This window comes from Prorops nasuta, unplaced genomic scaffold, assembly GCF_024137725.1.
Source record: "Prorops nasuta isolate Cenicafe-Biocafe unplaced genomic scaffold, Cenicafe_Pnas_1.2 PNAS00003, whole genome shotgun sequence".
In the NCBI taxonomy this organism is placed as follows: Eukaryota; Metazoa; Arthropoda; class Insecta; order Hymenoptera; family Bethylidae; genus Prorops; species Prorops nasuta.
Window position 1 is genome coordinate 12,712,414 of NW_027116800.1, and position 17,948 is coordinate 12,730,361.

General features: G+C 44.1%; 1 protein-coding gene across 1 annotated transcript in view; it reads left to right on the plus strand.

Moving 5' to 3' along the window:
• Positions 1-17,948, plus strand: part of LOC136786220 (roundabout homolog 2-like) — a 318,430-nt gene that overhangs the window by 21,443 nt on the left and 279,039 nt on the right. The gene's annotated exons all lie outside the window — the stretch shown is intronic.

Sequence of the window (17,948 nt, forward strand, 5' to 3'; positions counted from 1 at the left end):
ACGTCCCAGGTGTTTCGCGCTACAAGAACTTTCAAACTAGCTTATCTAGCCGGGATGAAATTTCGTGTCTTCGTGTATCTGCGCGCATTAAGTAAGCGTGGAATTACACCGAACGTGACGGTTTAATTAAGTTATTCTGTTGAACATGCCAGTTCGAGACACACAGAGACACGGTCGCTCGCGAATTTTGTAAAAATTCACAAAAAAAGTAGAGTTAATTGTAAACGTTAGTAAAATTTAATTGTATCACAGCATTATTATATAGTTTATGAGATATTTGTATTGATATAGATTAATAGTATATAGACAAAATTTTCTCGACAATCGCATCCCAGCGTAATTAAATTTCAACATGCACGCGCATACATTCCTTCTCTCTCTTACACACACACACACACACAAACCCTTATACTATATTAATAATTAATTAGTAATTTTGGGGAATTTCACTTCTCATCTTGGTTTTGAGATGACACTATCTCCACATGCATATATGCTTAAACACATTAGATAAACTCCAAGTTACACGAAACATCGTCAGTCAACTTACGTATACAGTACACATCTATGGGTTTGCGTATGTAAAGTTGGAGAGAGCGTTCGTTCGAGTCGGCTTCCTTGAAGAGGGTTTTGCTCGACTATTTCCTTTTGCGCGAATCTAAGCACGCGGAAATTCCGCAGCTATTCCATCCAAGCAGTTTTTCACTTTGTTTCACGCGAATGTATATTATATCTCAATGGGAGATTTACGGGGCCACTTTGGCTGCTATATAGTTTGAGCCGGGAGTAACGGAATTATTTAGGAATCGCGAGGAAACAAAGTTTAGACAATTTTGGGCAATGTATAATACGATTATCGGCTGACTATAGCAGCCATGCGTAAGAGCTCCGTTAAGATATATATATATATATATAAACGTCACCGGTGACTTAGCAGCTGCAGTACTATATATATATAGTTTGGTGAAATGTGGTAGCTTTCTCTCTCTCTCTCTCTCTCTCTCTCTCTCTCTCTCTCTCTCTCTCTCTCTCTCTCTCTCTCTCTCCTGCTGCCAGTCGATGCGAGCGATGGAAGGTTGGCGCAGGCTTCGATTTCACGGCCATTCGAATACGCGTCGCGTCGCTCCGCGTCGGCTTTGTGGGGTGAAAGGGAGGGAAAAGAGAAGAGACGATGATGCTTTCTCTGTTGGCTCACCGAAGCGCGCTGTATTCGCTTTTTCCACCCTTCGCCATTCGGACCCTCCCGCGGAAAGGGAGAGTCTATGCGTGCGAGAGAGGGATACAACGGTATTCAACAGGAAGTTAGGAGGTTTCCGGGGCTCGTGGCAGATAGCACCCACAGATACCTCGCGATGCTACCATCGGAGGTGATTTATAATGATTACCGCATTGTGCCAGACACGTCACTGAATAATGTATTGCTCCTATTATCATTAGAGAGATACCGCCTCTCCCACCACTGGTGCACGGGCGACGAAACTTTTAATATCATGCGAGACGCGGCTCGTCAAGCAGCAACAACTTCTGACGCGCCCGCCCGTCCAACAGACTCTCTGCCCATATCTGTCAAATGTTTCCAGACCCTCCCTTTATACACCTCCCATGCTCGATGACAATTATACACTCGCAGAGTAATTCCAAAGATTTCCAAATAATTAATTTTTAACTCTCCCCGTAATATAGCACAGGAGTATAAAGACAATGGAAAAATCTGTAAGCTGCAAGCATATCGCAGTCTCTTTTGATTAATCGTTCGAATCAACGTTCGAGCAAAATTCTAAACGTTAAATTTAATTAGAGAGCGGAATTAAATTGCAATGCGTTAGCAATTATTCGAAAATGGGAATTTAAATGGTGAATTAGAGAAATCGATTGTTGGTCTGGGCATGCAGGAAAATATATGAATTCGGTTGAAGATATATGTTACCGAAACCCACGTGCATGCGTTTGGTCCAAGTCTCGCTTGGGGAGCCCACGATCACGTAGACCGCGTTCAGAACCGGTCATTAGTATCCAGGGAGCTCTTATCAAGATTTAATATCCAATATTAAATGTACGTGGTGTGCAAGATCGAGTTTTAGATGTGGAAAATAGACGCTCTCGAATTGGCTAAAGGCGCCAGAATATCAGTGGCACTGACTACAACACCTGTCGTTATCAATGATAATCTTACACTCGACCGATCATGCGATCCCTTTCAATAATCTATCGCAATGTGCAGCGTGCACTTTAGATAAACGTCCTTTGAAGTTTTATCGTATTGCGATACTCTCTTTCTCTCCCTTTCTCTATATAAATTCTGTCCAGAAACGATTTATTCAATGTAGCTATATAGTGCCTTCCTTATTTATTGTTTCGCAAGAACACTTTTTAAGTAGAAAAAGGATAGAGATAGAAAGAAAACTAACTGGACCGAGGGTGGTAGAACCTACCACTATTATAGTGCAAGAGATTCGGTTGACATCTTAAAAACCACTACGTAGAAAGGCTTTTAGCGGTTAGGACAGCGTTGCGTCGTTGACGTACACACAGAAGGAACATCTCTCTCCGTTGGAGTCGGACTAAAAAGTGCATCACTGGTGCTAACGAATCCGCAGGGAGTAGATTAGAGGAGAGGACTAGCCAACAAAGAGGGTGGAAAAGTGAAGGACGGTATAGAGAGAAAGTAGAAGCTGAGGGGAGGGGGAGGGGGTAACAAGAGTAGTGGTGCAGACTAGTATTGGGGGACCATTGGTTTGAAGGGAGTAAGAGGAGGTGGGGGGGGGGGGGGGGAGCCCCTTTCACATTGCAGGGGTTTCTTGTTGTTTGCTGGTGGGGTTCCCGTTCGGGACCCGGTGTATAGTCCGTGTAGCCACATCCCGCAGAGGCGCTAATGCGCCACGAGACGTTGGTGTTTCGGATTTGCCTCGGTGAATCGATATACGCCGTCGGATTCAGTGGGAATTCTCCAACGTGGGTGACGCTGACCCCGAAATTTCGCGAGACTAATCCCCCATGTCGAACGCGATTCCGATTCTCACGGATATAGCTACCGCGACTGGGTCACGTCCTGTGATTTATTCGCGACAACCTCGAAAGGAGATAGCTTCGGAATACATTAAACTGTACCACCAACTATAAGCCGTGGCCCCGTGGATGTCCTTGTTCACCCTTGTCCAATCGAAATCTCGATACGCTCCGATGTAAATTATCGGAAAATCGCCGACCGTTTTGCTCCCTAAAATCGTGCCACTGATCGGCCTATTGGGAAATATAGATACCGACGACAAAACTGATCTACCCAGAACGGAATTACCGATCAGCTGACCTCCATTCAAATCCTAACTGGAATTAAACTCAGCTTTGGGATTAGAATTAAATCGATTGATATCTCGATCGTTGAGGGGGAGTCATCCGCAGCTTTATCGCTGCACAAACTTTTATGCTATAGTCTTATCACTCTAATCAAACAAATGTGCTCCCTGCTAGCTCTGTAAATAGCTTTGACCAGTTTTGAGAAATATCCCGAACGACGCGACCACTTGTCTATATATATATATATATATATTATATTCGCCAAAAAACTGATAACAGGGAATTTTGCTATTCGTGGGAATCGAGCCTTCCGGATTTCTCGCGTGTTTCTTCGTGTAACGGTTGTAGCGTGTATCGGACAGCCCGCGGATGCAATTGATGCAAATTTTAACTAACTTAACAGTTATAAATATAACGCATAATGGAGACCGCTTGGCGTAGGAAGAAAGAGCGCGTAAAAAGTTGGGAACTATTTGCCTGATCGGGAGAATAAGTTCTCGTCGAGGTTCTCGTTAACTGTATAACCGCGTATCAGAATAAAAAGAAGTTGTACGTGTAAGAAAGGATAGGTTATCTCTTATGAGAGCAATTAGGTCGAGTTGTGGAGGAATAAGGCGAGCACGGAAGTATATAGCAAGCACATCTGTCACTTACTTCGGATCTCAGACCTCGTAGAATTCGTTTAAGGTTTTGATCGAATGCACCCTTTACTCGATCATGGGTACCCGCCCATTTCCTAAGGCCCCTCGACGTTTAAATACTTAAGCGTTAAAACATCGCGATGGCGGTTTCCGGACCAGAAGTGTATCAATGCTCTCTCTCTCTCTCTCTCTCTCTCACTCTCACTCTTTCCTTCCCCCTGAAACTGGTCGCTGTATAATAGCTGGGTCTCTTTCATGCCCCCTCGTGCTTTTTACTCCCACTCGGCCGCCGCCACGGATTTGCCCGTGGTAAAGAGCACGACCAACCTCCCAGGGACTGTGGAGGCGCGCGTGTAAACTCTTGACCTCCCCGTAGCAAGCTGATCACGCGGGAACGGCTCTCGGTCGATTACTTTAAACGAGCTGGTGGTACACGATATGGAGAAATCGCCGCGACCGCTACGGCAAAATGACCAAGCGTGCGCTTTCCACTAACCTCGAACGTTAACGTCGCCCCGTCGCGTCGTCGCGTCCCTGTCCCCGTCGACGTCGACGTCGCCAATCTTCAGCCGCACCGTCATTTCCTACTCCTTCCCCGAGCAAATCGCTTGTCATCGGGGAGATTGTGAATCGTGCCACACGACATATAATCTTCGAATTCAGCAGGAAATCTACATATATTTACCTGGATATATATGTATATAGTATATATACCTATAGCTTTTTAGTCAAACTATACAGTAATAACCTATTTAAATCGAGAGTTGATTTGAGTACTCCATTATACGGCTGGATATTGCCATATATGTATACCGAACGTGAAGAATTTTGGGGGGGAGTAGAAAAGCTATAATTATAGTTCGAGCTAGAGGAAAAATGAGAATCGTAAAGGTTTTGATTGCGTTTGAAAAGAGTTAAGAAGGCGGCAGGCGCCGCAGTGAGGGTGAATTCGGCCGATGGCAAATTAGAATTAGGATCGATTTATGGACGTGCGGAGTGGAATGGACATACGAAGCCGGTGGTCTGTAAATTCACTATGCCAATAATTCCGTGGCATTCTATTCGGAGGAGCGAAGATCAAAGCTCGAAGGTATATCGATGTACAAAACCCAGTGCGGAAGAGATAGGAAGGGTAGTAGTGGGAAGGGGGGGAGGGGGAGGTGGAGTGCATAGACAAGCCCAGGCCGTAGTTCAATGCCCCGTGGGTCACATCAAAGCGGGAAATGGACGTGAAGCAGTGCACCGGCACTAGCAACGCCACTGCCAATGCCACCGCGGTTCACCCCCTCCCATCCTCGAGATCCCAGTACCACCGAGAGAGAGAAGAGATCGAGGAATGAAAAGTAACCAAAGGGGAGGAATAACGGAGTAGAAAGCTTCTCTCCTCTCTATTCCCTCTTCTCTCTAGCCCTTTTTCTACTTTTCTCCTGCTGCTACTTTCCTCCACTTTTCCACCCTTCTATACATATATATTCTTCGCGATTCCTGCGCTTCTTTCCATCCCATTTTCCGACCATCCGTTCATCTCTATCCGGCAATACCTTTCTCTCCTACTTTCCGCCTCTCTCACCCTCCGATGGTTCACCTGCACCGAGCGGCGCCCCTGCTTTTCCTCCCCAATTGACAATGCGCACGCCTTACTCGCATTGATATGGCAAGATCAGCCGCAAGATTCGCCGAAATTGAAAAGTGCGCTGCTAAGCTTTCCAAGCCCCTCTCGTCGTATTCTCGTCTGCCTTCTCGGATCTGGATAGACTAGTTTTTCAATTCTCTTTCTCTCTTTCTCTGTTTTTTTACCCCCCCCCCCCCCTCTCCACCTCTCGTTTCCCGGCTTTCTCAGTCCGAATATGTTTTCCTATGAAACCGGAACATTGAATAATTCAGTGTAGCTCGTTGGTAAAACGAGTATATACGCGTATATCGAAACGTTTCGATGGTTTGATATACACGAGAGAGAGGTAAATCATAACGAGGCTTGCAATAAAGGTTTTCGAATAAAGATTCTTTACGAGTGCAATGGCCGCGTATAATCCAGCGCGCGGTGGATATGCAAAAATGTTAATCCAATAGGCGCCGCGACTAAACGAATTATGCACGATAATTATTGATTATAGCGTCAATATTAGTACGGTGGCTTCCATTAAAAAGTCGCCTGGTAGAGCGCACAGCATCGGCATCCGCCGATAAATTTATCGATGAGATTTATCGGGATAGAGATACGTAGAGCTACGGCCTCCGAAAGCTCGCCAGAGACGGTTATTAATGTAGTATTAAAAGCGCGTCGTAACCTACCAAATACGTCCTCCCCCCTACCCTCTACCTTTCTCTCTAACTACTTTACGCCGAGTTGATCCTAATTTACGACTCGTCTAATACTACTCCAACTCCCCCCCCCCCCCCCCTCCCCCCTACAAAGAGACCAACATATTTTTTTAATGGCAATCGAGTCTTTGCTTTTTTTAAACACAATGCACAAAAAACATTTTCAACGTCACTTTTGTCCACGTCGTAGGTTTCGCGAGTAAAAGGATGGAGGAAAATACCATAACCTAAATTTGTATCACTCTCGGAGTCGATCCTCCACATGTTTCTCAGCATCTTCCATATTTTCTTCTTGGATTCGCGAGCTTTCAAGCTTTTACTACTTGGCCATTCGCCGGCCATAAACCTACCGACACATCATTCCCGAGGATCGTAGAGTAAAGTGGTTCCGAATATCCGCCAGCATTTATAGGAGCAGCGAGCCAAGGATCGTGACTAATATTTTGTCCACGGCGCGCTTTCCCTTCTCCTCTTTTTTTTTTTCCTTCTTTTTAGCCGGCACGCCACGTCGTGGCCCGAGTGTTTCTGCATTCCGGGTATTAAAGTGCACTCGCAAGTTCATCCACGGTGGATGCTCCGGTGAAAACGGCGCGAAATGCGCGTGTCAAACGACCGTGGTGTCGTTTCTATTGCGTATAGTTGCTCATAGTTGTGCTCCCGCTTCTCTTTCCTCGTCTCGTCTCCTCTTTTCCTCCTGGTGTCTATTATATTCTCTTCCATGGCCTTGCGTAAATTGCTCACCGAATAGCGATACATAAATTTAGAATGCGCGACCGTGAACTACGGGGATCCCGCGATACAACTGTCGTCTGCCAACTACTCTACAAAACTATGAGATATTACGAGATGGCTCCAAGCTGTGCAAACTCGTAACTGCTTTCTGAAATAAACCAGGATAAATCCTGGGGTTATTCCTTTCTTTATTCGATGTGCCAACAAATTCTTTCTCTCTCTTTCAGACAGAAGCTCGTTCTATGGGTGGTCCTCGGAAATAGCGAGGCAGCTACATCAAACTTGAAAAATTGCTGACACTTTCTCTGGGAATGAAAGATTTGCGAGAGTTATTATCATTCCGATATTATATATGGATACAATATTTGCATATTAACCGAGGAGGCAGAAAACAGAGGTTTTATCAATGGGATACCGTAAAAGCGTCGACTGTCACGCGCTGCAAATGGTCAATAAGATGTTTTTAGTTGGCAGACGAATAAATAGTTGCGGCCGAGCGGCGTAAACTGCTAACAATGCGGTCCGCATTTGCACCAGCGAGAATATACGTGACGTTTTTACGAGTCCGCCGAGAGTCTCGCGTGCCGACGATGCTAATGTAATCCTCTCTAATTAATAACGGCCTATTTATGATTCACTGTTGTCCCGTTTTTTCCCCCGTTTTTCGTCGCTCCTCTCCTCGACAAATACGACCGAGCGTTTCATCCGTTAGCGTTTTGTTTCGCCGCGCAAGCAGCGGAAAATTATACGCGCCCTTCATAAGTAGCACCGATGAGACACGTTATTGCGCGCGCGATTGCTATTCGAAACTTGCTTAATCTCCTCAACATCCACACCTGCGTTGCTCCATGGCTCTATTAAATATTTTACCTGTGCGCGCGATCGACTCTTCTCGTTTTTCCCCATTTTTCCGAGAACGATTAAGCAATAACCTTAATAGTATTCCCTTTCGCAGCACTATATATACACGCAAATCCACCAGATATTACATTACATACGTATATACGTACTGGTATATATTGTAAATACCAGTTTTTCAAGTTTTATTAACGATTTTCAATTATTTTAAAGCAGAGAGCAGAGCGGCTTCCATGCCATTTCCAATTTAATTATTAATTCCTTTTTTCGATCAGCTTTTGTGGTATTATTGAAAAAAGAGAATGGGGTTACGCGGATGTAGCATAGAGAAGCTGGGGTACTATTACAATAGCAGTTACGCTTCGGTTGTATCCGGGTAGTGGCTGATCAAATTGCCGGTCATTCGTAGAATCGGAAAAGTTCGGTAATCAAGAAAGTTTCGCCAGCTCCGAAGAGAGGTGGCGGTACGATGGGTGTAAGTAATGATCCGATATACCGATAATGGCGCCGGGCATCCTGCCTTATGTAACAACGTTAACACAGAGGGTAGCTGTTTGTATCACGATGCTTATACTCTGATCATCGAAGAATTTTCCAACTCCAGAGTGCACTGCGCCTCTATACCGTTGCTGTGCACTTGGAACACAACACTCGTCGTCGTCGTTCTCCATTTCCTAATTTGTACTCTTGCATCGATCATATTATAGTAGTCATAAAGAATTGGCTCGTTATTATTGCTTATTAAAACCACGTGATAATTTCGGGAAAATTGATTTTTTCGAAAAACTCTACGATATTGCATAGTTTTTCCAAAAGCCTATATACATACTCGTGTTAGATAAACGAAGCATCGTGCGACGAAATCTAAGGTTAAAATGCTCAAGTTAGTTTTAATTTGCACAAAGTCCTCGTATTTCACTTTCTGTTGAAGCCAGTGCAGCACAGTCGAGGGAGTGCTTGTAGCGATCAAGAGTTGAATTAAAAAGTTTTCTTGGACTTTCCGGAAGTTACAGGGTTTGATCGTTGACTATAGAGGGAAGGTGAGAAAAGATCTGGTCGCAGTTTGCTCGGGCGAGCAGTTTTCGATAGGAACGAAGCTGAGAGTCGAGTTTAATCAAATATATGAAGTGGATCTTAGCTATATATATACCGAGATTCTTGAGTTAGCTTTGGGGGGAGCTGCAGCAAACGGGTCGGGTCGATGACGTCGACGAAAATCGTAGGCGACGATGTCGACTTCCGGCCAAGTGCGGAGTTGCTACCTATACCATTTTCTTCATGACCACCGCTCTCGTAGCTGCTACGGTTTGTCGCCGCGTTCTTTCCGCGACACCGAAGACTCAGGACTCCCCAAAGGCGTCCGCCCTCCTCAATTTACCAAAACGCACCAGCCTAGCTATAGCTCCTTCTCCTAAAACATTAAACCCTCCTAAAAGTTTTCCAATATTAAACAGATCATAGACGTAAAATTACCTAAATTTCTTCAGAATTCTTCATTCACCGAAACAAACATATAATCTCAAATCGTTAATATAATTACGCCAATTATTAATTATAACCTGTATCGATATATCGATCAATATTCAGCTTTTGCTATTTGCATAACGCCGAGTTGTATAAATTTTTATAGATATAAATAAAAAGATTTTTTATGGGTCGATGTTGCATAAAATTTCACTAGGTTTAGCATATATTTTGAGTGTGCTCTTTGGGTTATCGACCTGCAAAGTGCCACGCGGTATTGATGCTCGCTACGCCATTGCGATGTCTTGGTAAATATACGCGTGGCCGTTTCGTCGTTTTTCCTGCGTGTGCGTGTATATATATATATATATGCGATAGAGGAAGGGAAACTTCCACCTTGGCGAGGCAACAGACCCTAAGAAAGCCCAGGCAAACCGAGGAAAAGACAGCGAGTTGGTTGTGAGAAGGGGAATGGGTTGGGTTGGGAGGAGGATAAGGAGAAAGGAGTGGGCATGGGGGGGGGGGGGGAGTAGGCATCCCTTCGCAGAGACCCAAGAACTCTCTATGGGTCCCCCGGGAAGCCTGCGCGCCCAGCGTCTCTCAAATTTCGGCAGAATTCACGTCGAACTCACCGCTTTTCTCTCTCTACTATCCTCCCTCCCTCTCTTCTCTGTGTATCCCTCGGTACCAATCCTCTCTTCAGGATTCTCTATTCTCTGGAGCCTCGTTCTCCTATACGAAACGCAGTAGCACCGCTTCCTCCGCCACCCTCCCCCTCCCCTTCACCAGTCTCCAGAAATTTCTAACGATCGATGTTGCCTAATTAACTCGGAAATTAACAGGCACGCTAAAATATTCCACGTTTCATTTGATTTCTGGAGTTTTGCTTCGATCTGGGACGTCTCTTACCGACTTTCACAAGATGGTGCACTTTGTCCATTGGAGCGTTAATCCAAATAGGAAAATGCAGGTTTATTTGGAGGGAAGAGCTAGGGTACCTTTGAAAAGATCGGTCACCGAGATTCGAGACGGTCCCGTGAAGCGTGTCGTTGCTTTTCCGTAGATACCAGGCCGGACATTTCTCAAATTGATTTGTCGGAGTACGATCTATGCACCGGATTCATCGAGACACGAAGGCCAGTTTCTGGACGACGCACAAAACACAGAGAACTCGACTACGCGTCGAGATGCCTATCGTCTTTTCAAACATTGATAAAGCGTCTCTCTCTCTCTCTCTCTCTCTCTCTCTGCGAGAATATGGCGATCGTAGTTGGCGATTCGCGAGCTATTTGCTCGTCGCATTAGAAGTCAGTAGAGCAATTTCCAGTTCCTTCCCGGTGGCTGCAGACGGGTCCTCTGACCTGGAACGAGACGAGAGATATCCTGCGAGATAGAAAACTCCCTTCCTTCGTGGACAGAGAAGCTTTTGTGCAGACTGAGCCTCTTTTACAGTGGCCAAACGCTAGAATGCTCGATATATATACGTATATATATAGTAATAGTGGATTGATGGAAAGTCTTGATCAATCTTACGAACTAGTAAAAGATACGAATCTAATACATAGTAAATGTACACGCGAAAATGATATGGAATGCTCGCTAAAATAGTAATGGACAATAATGGATTTTTCTGCAGGGGACATAAAATACGCGTAAATATTGATCAGAAGTTGAGAATCACTGTAATAGCGTAGCTGCGACGTGAGTAGGAAGGAAGAAGCGAACGTCTTGGCACGATATGGTTTTTTCTCCCTCCTGGATTTTCCGTATCCAAGGGTGGCCCTTACATTAGAGCAATATAGCTTTTACATCGATCTTCGACTCGACCCTACGCCACCATACTTGCTTTGTTCTTCCTTGGATAACAAGAGCATCATTCACACCTTCTTAATTTCTCTCTTTCTTCTTTCCTTCAATACAGCACAAATTTGCATTATTCTATATCAAATATTCACCATAAAATCTCCACATAATCAGTATAATAAACGACGTTGAAATTTGGGAATATCAAACCTGGCAGATATTGAGGTATCAGAATCGATCTGTGCTAGAGTTATAAGAATAGAGTTTTCTCTATTTATGCTGGAAAAGTTTTGTTGCGAGATAGAAACTATAAAGAGATTAATAAAACTCTGTGAATTGATATACAATGTATATGTATATATATGAGTTCGAATGCTGTAATTGTAAGCAATATAGGAGCAGCACGTGTTGGATGGAAGAAACGTCTTAGGACGAAATGGTTTTCTTCCCCTCGTATAGTTGATCCTTACCGTACGGGAGTCGCCCTTGCGTTTAGTCTTGGCATGGCAGCCCCTTAGGACGAAGAGCCATTCCTGTCCCCGAATTGCCGTTCCTTACGATGCCAGAGAAATTATTCGCACCTTCCTCCTCTGCTCACGGTATTCTTCATTCTCCCCATGGCTCAACGGAGAACCCCAGGAAATCAGGCTTGAGAGAGACGCCTTATCCCTTATCCAGGCTCGCCCGCGGTCCAACCAGAGGAAACTATTAATCTAAAGTCGAGAAGCGATCGCATTACTGCACTTTACCATTATGAACTTCGAGAACTCCTACATTCCCTCGAAAGCAATATAAGCCTATGAGCCCAATAGGCGTGGGAGGTGGAGGGGGCACTATATTACTTTTCTCCATATTATTACGTGCGTGCTATAGAAAGATAAAGAGACTTATCCAATATCACCATTACAACTCTCAATAATTTCTTTTCAAAGACAATTTTATTTCGCAATTACACACACACAATTTTCTTATTCTCATCCCTTTTAATTCATGTAACGTATATATCTCATTAAAGTATTATACAGTATACGTATGTATATGGCTGCGAGCAAAAGTTTCAAAGATTAATATAAAGTTTCTTTAATAAGAGTACCGTCCCTTTCTTATAATATTAGAGAAAAGATCGTTTTATGACGGTCACAGACCACTGAATATCGTCGTGTGCCGCAGGAATACCTCTTGAGAACGGTCGCGCTCGTAGACCGAAAGCTATTAATCCAAAGTCGAGAAGCGATCGTATTACTGCACTTTAACCATTATGAACTTCGGCAAGTTGGAACAGCTCCTCTGAAAACTCATATAAGAAGGAGGAAGGAACGCGTGGTGGACGTACTCGCGTAAAGGCGCGGCGACAGTGTGTATACCTAGCTTAGCTACCATGTCGCGCCATCCCCTTTCGTTTTTCTGTTCCAGCCGACCGGCCGCCATTAACTATATATACGTATAGCGTCGTAGCATCGTAGCGTCGTCGCTGCTAGCATGGCGCGAGGAAACTCGAGGGAACGAATTTGTGTGTAGAAAAAAGTGCCGGTGGTTCCTTTGCGCCGCAGCAACGGCGTGCACCATTTTCCTCGCCGTTTGTAGATGCCGTCTACCATTATACTATATCTAATGCGTTCAGGAAATAGTAGTACTTAGAAAGCGCTCGCAGGATGCGTTCATCATTCCCGGATCTCAAATTAGCCACGTCGCTCTGCCAGCTTCCCGAATAAAATTCAACAGAGCAAAGTTGGGAAGCGGCAAAGTTCGATTTAGTGTAAAAACTTAATGCATTATGTCAAAGTAAGTTTTGCTGCGGTAGAGAATGGTTTTTAAGAAACTTTTACAAGGATGATTTACGACGTCATATCGTCGTTTTTTTTGTCTCGAAGCGAGTAATTATTTTCCGTGAAATCGTCGGAGGATTTGTGGGACAAAATGGTCGGGATGCTATTAGTGTTATCGGTGCATGGGGGAGGACAAGGGAATAGTCAAAAGGACAGAGCATATACTATATATAATATATTAGTTATATCTAGACAGATGGTGTGGGTCGTCGAGTAATGGAGCGCCGCGCCGAAATGCGGATATGGTACTTAAAGAAATGTTTACCAGTAAAGTGCTAAAAGCATTTCCGGTCTGTTCGGAAGACTTAACTGTAAAAGTGTAAAGCGTGCCGCCCTAGGGCTACGTAAGAGGCGGCGTCTGGTGCAGGTGCTTGCCAAAAGCACGCAAAAGTGCTATAGTGGTGCTGGTACCTCTGCTAGGGTCTCCCGGCCCGTCTTTACGCACGCAGATGTGCTCATCTACCTACCTGGAAATATACAAGCGAAGTCGACCATTTACTCTCACTCCTTCCTCTCCCTTGGCATTATCTATATACCAACGCACCGCGTAAGCTTCCCTCAAAGTACCAGCATTTTCGACCAAGTCTACTCTAAATACACACACACACACACGCATAGGATCGCGTACAGACCCATCTAATACCTTCTCCAATATTAGTAAAATAGAATTATATCCTCGCAAAGCTCATCCTCTCGAAAAATGTTTAATTCGATGGCTGTATATATATAGTTTACTTTTCAGATACAGACGAATGAGAGAACGTAGGGTGAGCAGGCATATATATTTTATTGTGAAAAGGTTGAAAAGCTCGTGTTTTCATGGTAGCTCTTATGTCTACCGTGAAATTTGCAAGATGGGAAAGCTGGTGTTTCGTAATAGTAAACAAATGTTTATCCATGTACGTCTTTGACAGTGCTGGCTAAACTGTTGCCCTTGGTAGAGTCGTGCGTTTATAGGCGACATATAGGCGTGTGTACAGAAAGGGAGAATCGTATATACGTACTTAAACAAGCTGGCGACGGGCAGCTGGTAGATTTTGGGTTCCCGTAAAAGAGGGCCCATTCACGTAACACCTTGTAAGCCCGCAGGGACATCCTGGCCAGGACACCGGGGTGGGGTCCTCAAAAGTTGATACTATTGTCCACAGAACCGAAGAGCCTTTCGTCTCTTAACGGATTCTTCCGGTCGTCTCACAATTTTTCTGGCGTAGCGAAATCCCTGCTTTTAGCCAATTCACTGCACAGCCAATCTCTTACCTGCAAAAACAAATTTTCAATTCCTATTCGTTCTTCCAATACCCTGCACGAAATACGTATAAACATAATAATAAAAACTTCTTTATATCCGTTACGTGATATATTATTTTAGGAATTATGCGTTCTCCATTGAAAAGAGGCAAATGTCACTCGTCTGGATTGATTCATAGACTCGGTAGATTTACTTCCTCGTAGCTCGTACCGTCATGGGACGAGATCAGATGGTACATCAGATGTTTGAGGCTCGCGCATAAGGAACGAACGGTAGGAGCAGGGTCGTACATCATATCAACGTTGGCAATGGACCGGTAGAATACGCTTTTTTAACGTCCGACTATACTTGTGTGAAGAGACGCAATTAATAAAGTGTTGCAATCAATAGATCGTGATTGCTTGGGCCAAGGTTTACGTAGCGTTCCGCAATATAAGGTGGTATTATACGGTACTATAAGTTTAATATGGTAGATTTGCGCGCGTGTCGGAGAATGCTTTCGTTACCTGGCAACGCCAGAGATCTCAAGCACTCATTACGAAGATTAATAGTTGCGCGATATTGTGATCTAAAATATTTTCATTACGCTGCATTATCGGCGAAAGAATGTGCGCGGCCGTATAGGTTAAGGCCCCTCTCTAGATGTATATATGTATAGTATGCTGTGCATGTGGAGTTCCTATATGAAGGAAAGCAAGTTGAATCGAGGGTTCTTAGTTTTTTCATCAAAACGTCAGTCAGTGTATACTACACAGCAGCTTTTGATGATGTCTTAAGAGCCATTTAAGATCCTGACTCTCTCCAACAACTCTCGCTTTAAATATATTACTGAGAAAGAATGGGATAATTGCCAATATATAGAAGGATCGAAATATTCCTTGTGTGACAAGTTTAATTCGAATGATTAAAGGAGAAGAAGCAGGTAGGGAAGTGGGTTCATCGGATACTTGAAAAGTTGGCGAGTCTGTAAGAGGGACAGTGATCTTGTTCCCTTGTTGCCGCAGCTCGAGCCAGCTTTTCGAGAGCATAATAAACTCAATATGAATATAAATGTATGTAAATATCGGGCAAAGCCGGCATTGATCCTTAAACGCCTTTAGCTCACATTTCGATATAACGATGTCGGCTACTTTAATTGGACGTCCAAGTTTTTAATACAAATGGAAAATCGCAATTGAACGGGGAGAGAAAAGACCGCACGCGGAGGGTCAAGCAGATGCTTTATTTTTTTTCCTCCTCCCCTTCTTTTTGTTATTCCCTTTCTTGTAATTTTTGTTTTCTTTCCCGGCTATTTAAGTCCCGTTGCAGAGTGGCAATAATTCAGCAGTCGAGGGCGATGTTTTGTAGAAATTCATTGTTGTGCCAATAAATTACTCGCTTAAGGGTTTCTGCGATAGAGAAAAATGCTGATAAAATATGTAATCGTGCGTTGTGCGCCAAGGACAAAGGAAAAAAAGGCGTAAAATATACCGAGCAATAAATGTGTAATAAAATTGGAGAAAATGTAGAAGAAAGAAGTGCGTGAGCACGCAAACGCACGCATGAATAGATATGCGTGCGAAGGCGTTCTAGAAGGTTAATGCGCTTGGATTTTTTGCGAATTTCAAATTTATGAGCTCGATCTCGGCGTCGACGCTTATCCCGCCGGCTTTATCGCCACTTGATTATGCTCTCCCTGCCATATGCATCGTGCCCGAGCGTCATCGATACGCCCTCCAACGGTCATTACGTGCCGCGTCCTACGAGTACACACCGCGTTAATTAACACCAATTAACAGCCAGTCTCCCATACCTCTCTTTTTTCTCCCATTTTTCCCCTTTCTTTCCTTTTTCACTCCCAATCGACGTTGCACCACTGAAAGCTCACTATTTTTGTTATACAACCATTCTAGGCTGCACTTCGCTGATCAACCTCGTTCATGGAATTTATCGTAGTTTTATTCTTCCAAAGCAACTGCGCGCGAGTGGAGCTTTGGATAATTTCACGTACAAAAAACTCGATCTGTTCTCTTTCTGCTTTTCAATTCAGGCGATCCAATGTTTTCCGTCAGTTGTCAGGTGTTACGGTATACCGTCGATTGTGTAACATTGCGAGTTTTCTTATCTGACTCGATGTATAGAGGGGAGTTGTAGGAAGGAAGAGTGGATTTGAGTGGCGCGCGCATGACTAAAGCAAGGTGCCTTTTTCGCAGTGTAGATGAATGAGAGGGTGGTAGGAGGGGTGGGGGGAGTATTATAAGTAGATATTTATAGAAAGCAGCGGCGTTTGTTTAACGCGATCCTCGATGTGCCTCGGTGTCGAGCGTGCACAAAGAAGGCCGTTGTGTCGTGATGCTTCGGTCTGAAGTGAGCTGGCTGGTCCCAATACCTTGCCCATTGCACAGGCTCCTTACTGTATGACGTCACTTCGCACACGACCAGCTCGCGCGAGTCTAATATAACGTCGAAGCGTGCTTCGTTTCTTTCGCTTCATTCACTCTTTCCTCTCTCTAATATAGTCGTATTTACCATTGCACCCCTCCACCAATCTCTCTTTCTCTCTCTCTCTCTCTCTTTCTTTCTCTGTCCATATATATATATATATATATATATCCATTGTACCCGCAAACGTTAGACGTAAATGCTCGAGACATTGATGGCCGCCCAAGCTAGCCAGTTAACGTCAAAACGCCATGAATCACCAGTTTCCTGCATTTCGAGCAACTAAGATGCACGCCGGACAGCAAAGATCGATGAATTATGACTCTGTGTCAAAGCAATATTTATTGCGCATTATAATACTCTGACACAATACTCGATTTACGCTGTCCGATCCACGCTCGTCGCTCTTCTCATTAATCTTTTAATGTTTCGAGAGAATGAGAGGGGGGGGGGGGGAGGTAGAGTTGTGGCTTTTTGCTTGTGCAACTGGATGAAGTTTTTGGAAGCGATGGCTCGAAAGTAATCAATGCTCCGTGAGCTCGGAATGAAATGAAATGCTGCCTGCTCTCCCTTTTCTCCGTTCTATTATACGAAGAGCTCTCCGCGTCTGTGACGGACGAAAGGAATGAAATATGGCAGAAAGTATGGAGCTCTGTGATATTGTGCGAACACACCACCATTATACCGTGCCAATTCCAATCTCGATGCGTCTATCGGAGTGAGTGAGAGAAGAGAGATCCGAGATCTCTCGCATAACCGTTCAATGATATCCGACGGAAAGATTTATCCGACATTTTTCCCGTTACGGTTAAATATAACGCCATACACACACACACACACACACACGCACACATGGTTTACTTTCGAAATAAAGATTCTGCAATATTCAAAGTACTCCAAATTCTCCTCCTGAGAACTTTGGAGCTTTTAGCACGTGTTACTTTCCCCAATCAGCGTTAATAATTGAGCAAAGGGGATTTTCTTTAAAATGCTAATACTCTCAAGTTTCCCCGATTTGTATTAGTATTGGTGTATAGGTGTTCGGCATTCAGGATCTTTAACGATTATCTGCTTCCGCTCTGTTCTTTTCTCTGCTTTTTTTTTGTTTTGGCAGCGTTTACACGGGGATCTAGGGAAAGAGAGAGAGAGAGAGAGAGAGAGAGAGGACGACCTTCGCAACGTCATAAGTAATGCACACCATAATTACTGGGTCCATTCATTCGTGTCTTTCTAATTTAACGAGTTTTTTCCAACAGCACCCCCTTTTTCAAAACGGTTAAGACGATGTCGAGAGTCCAGACACCTCTGAATAAAATACACATCTCGCAGCGTGACAAC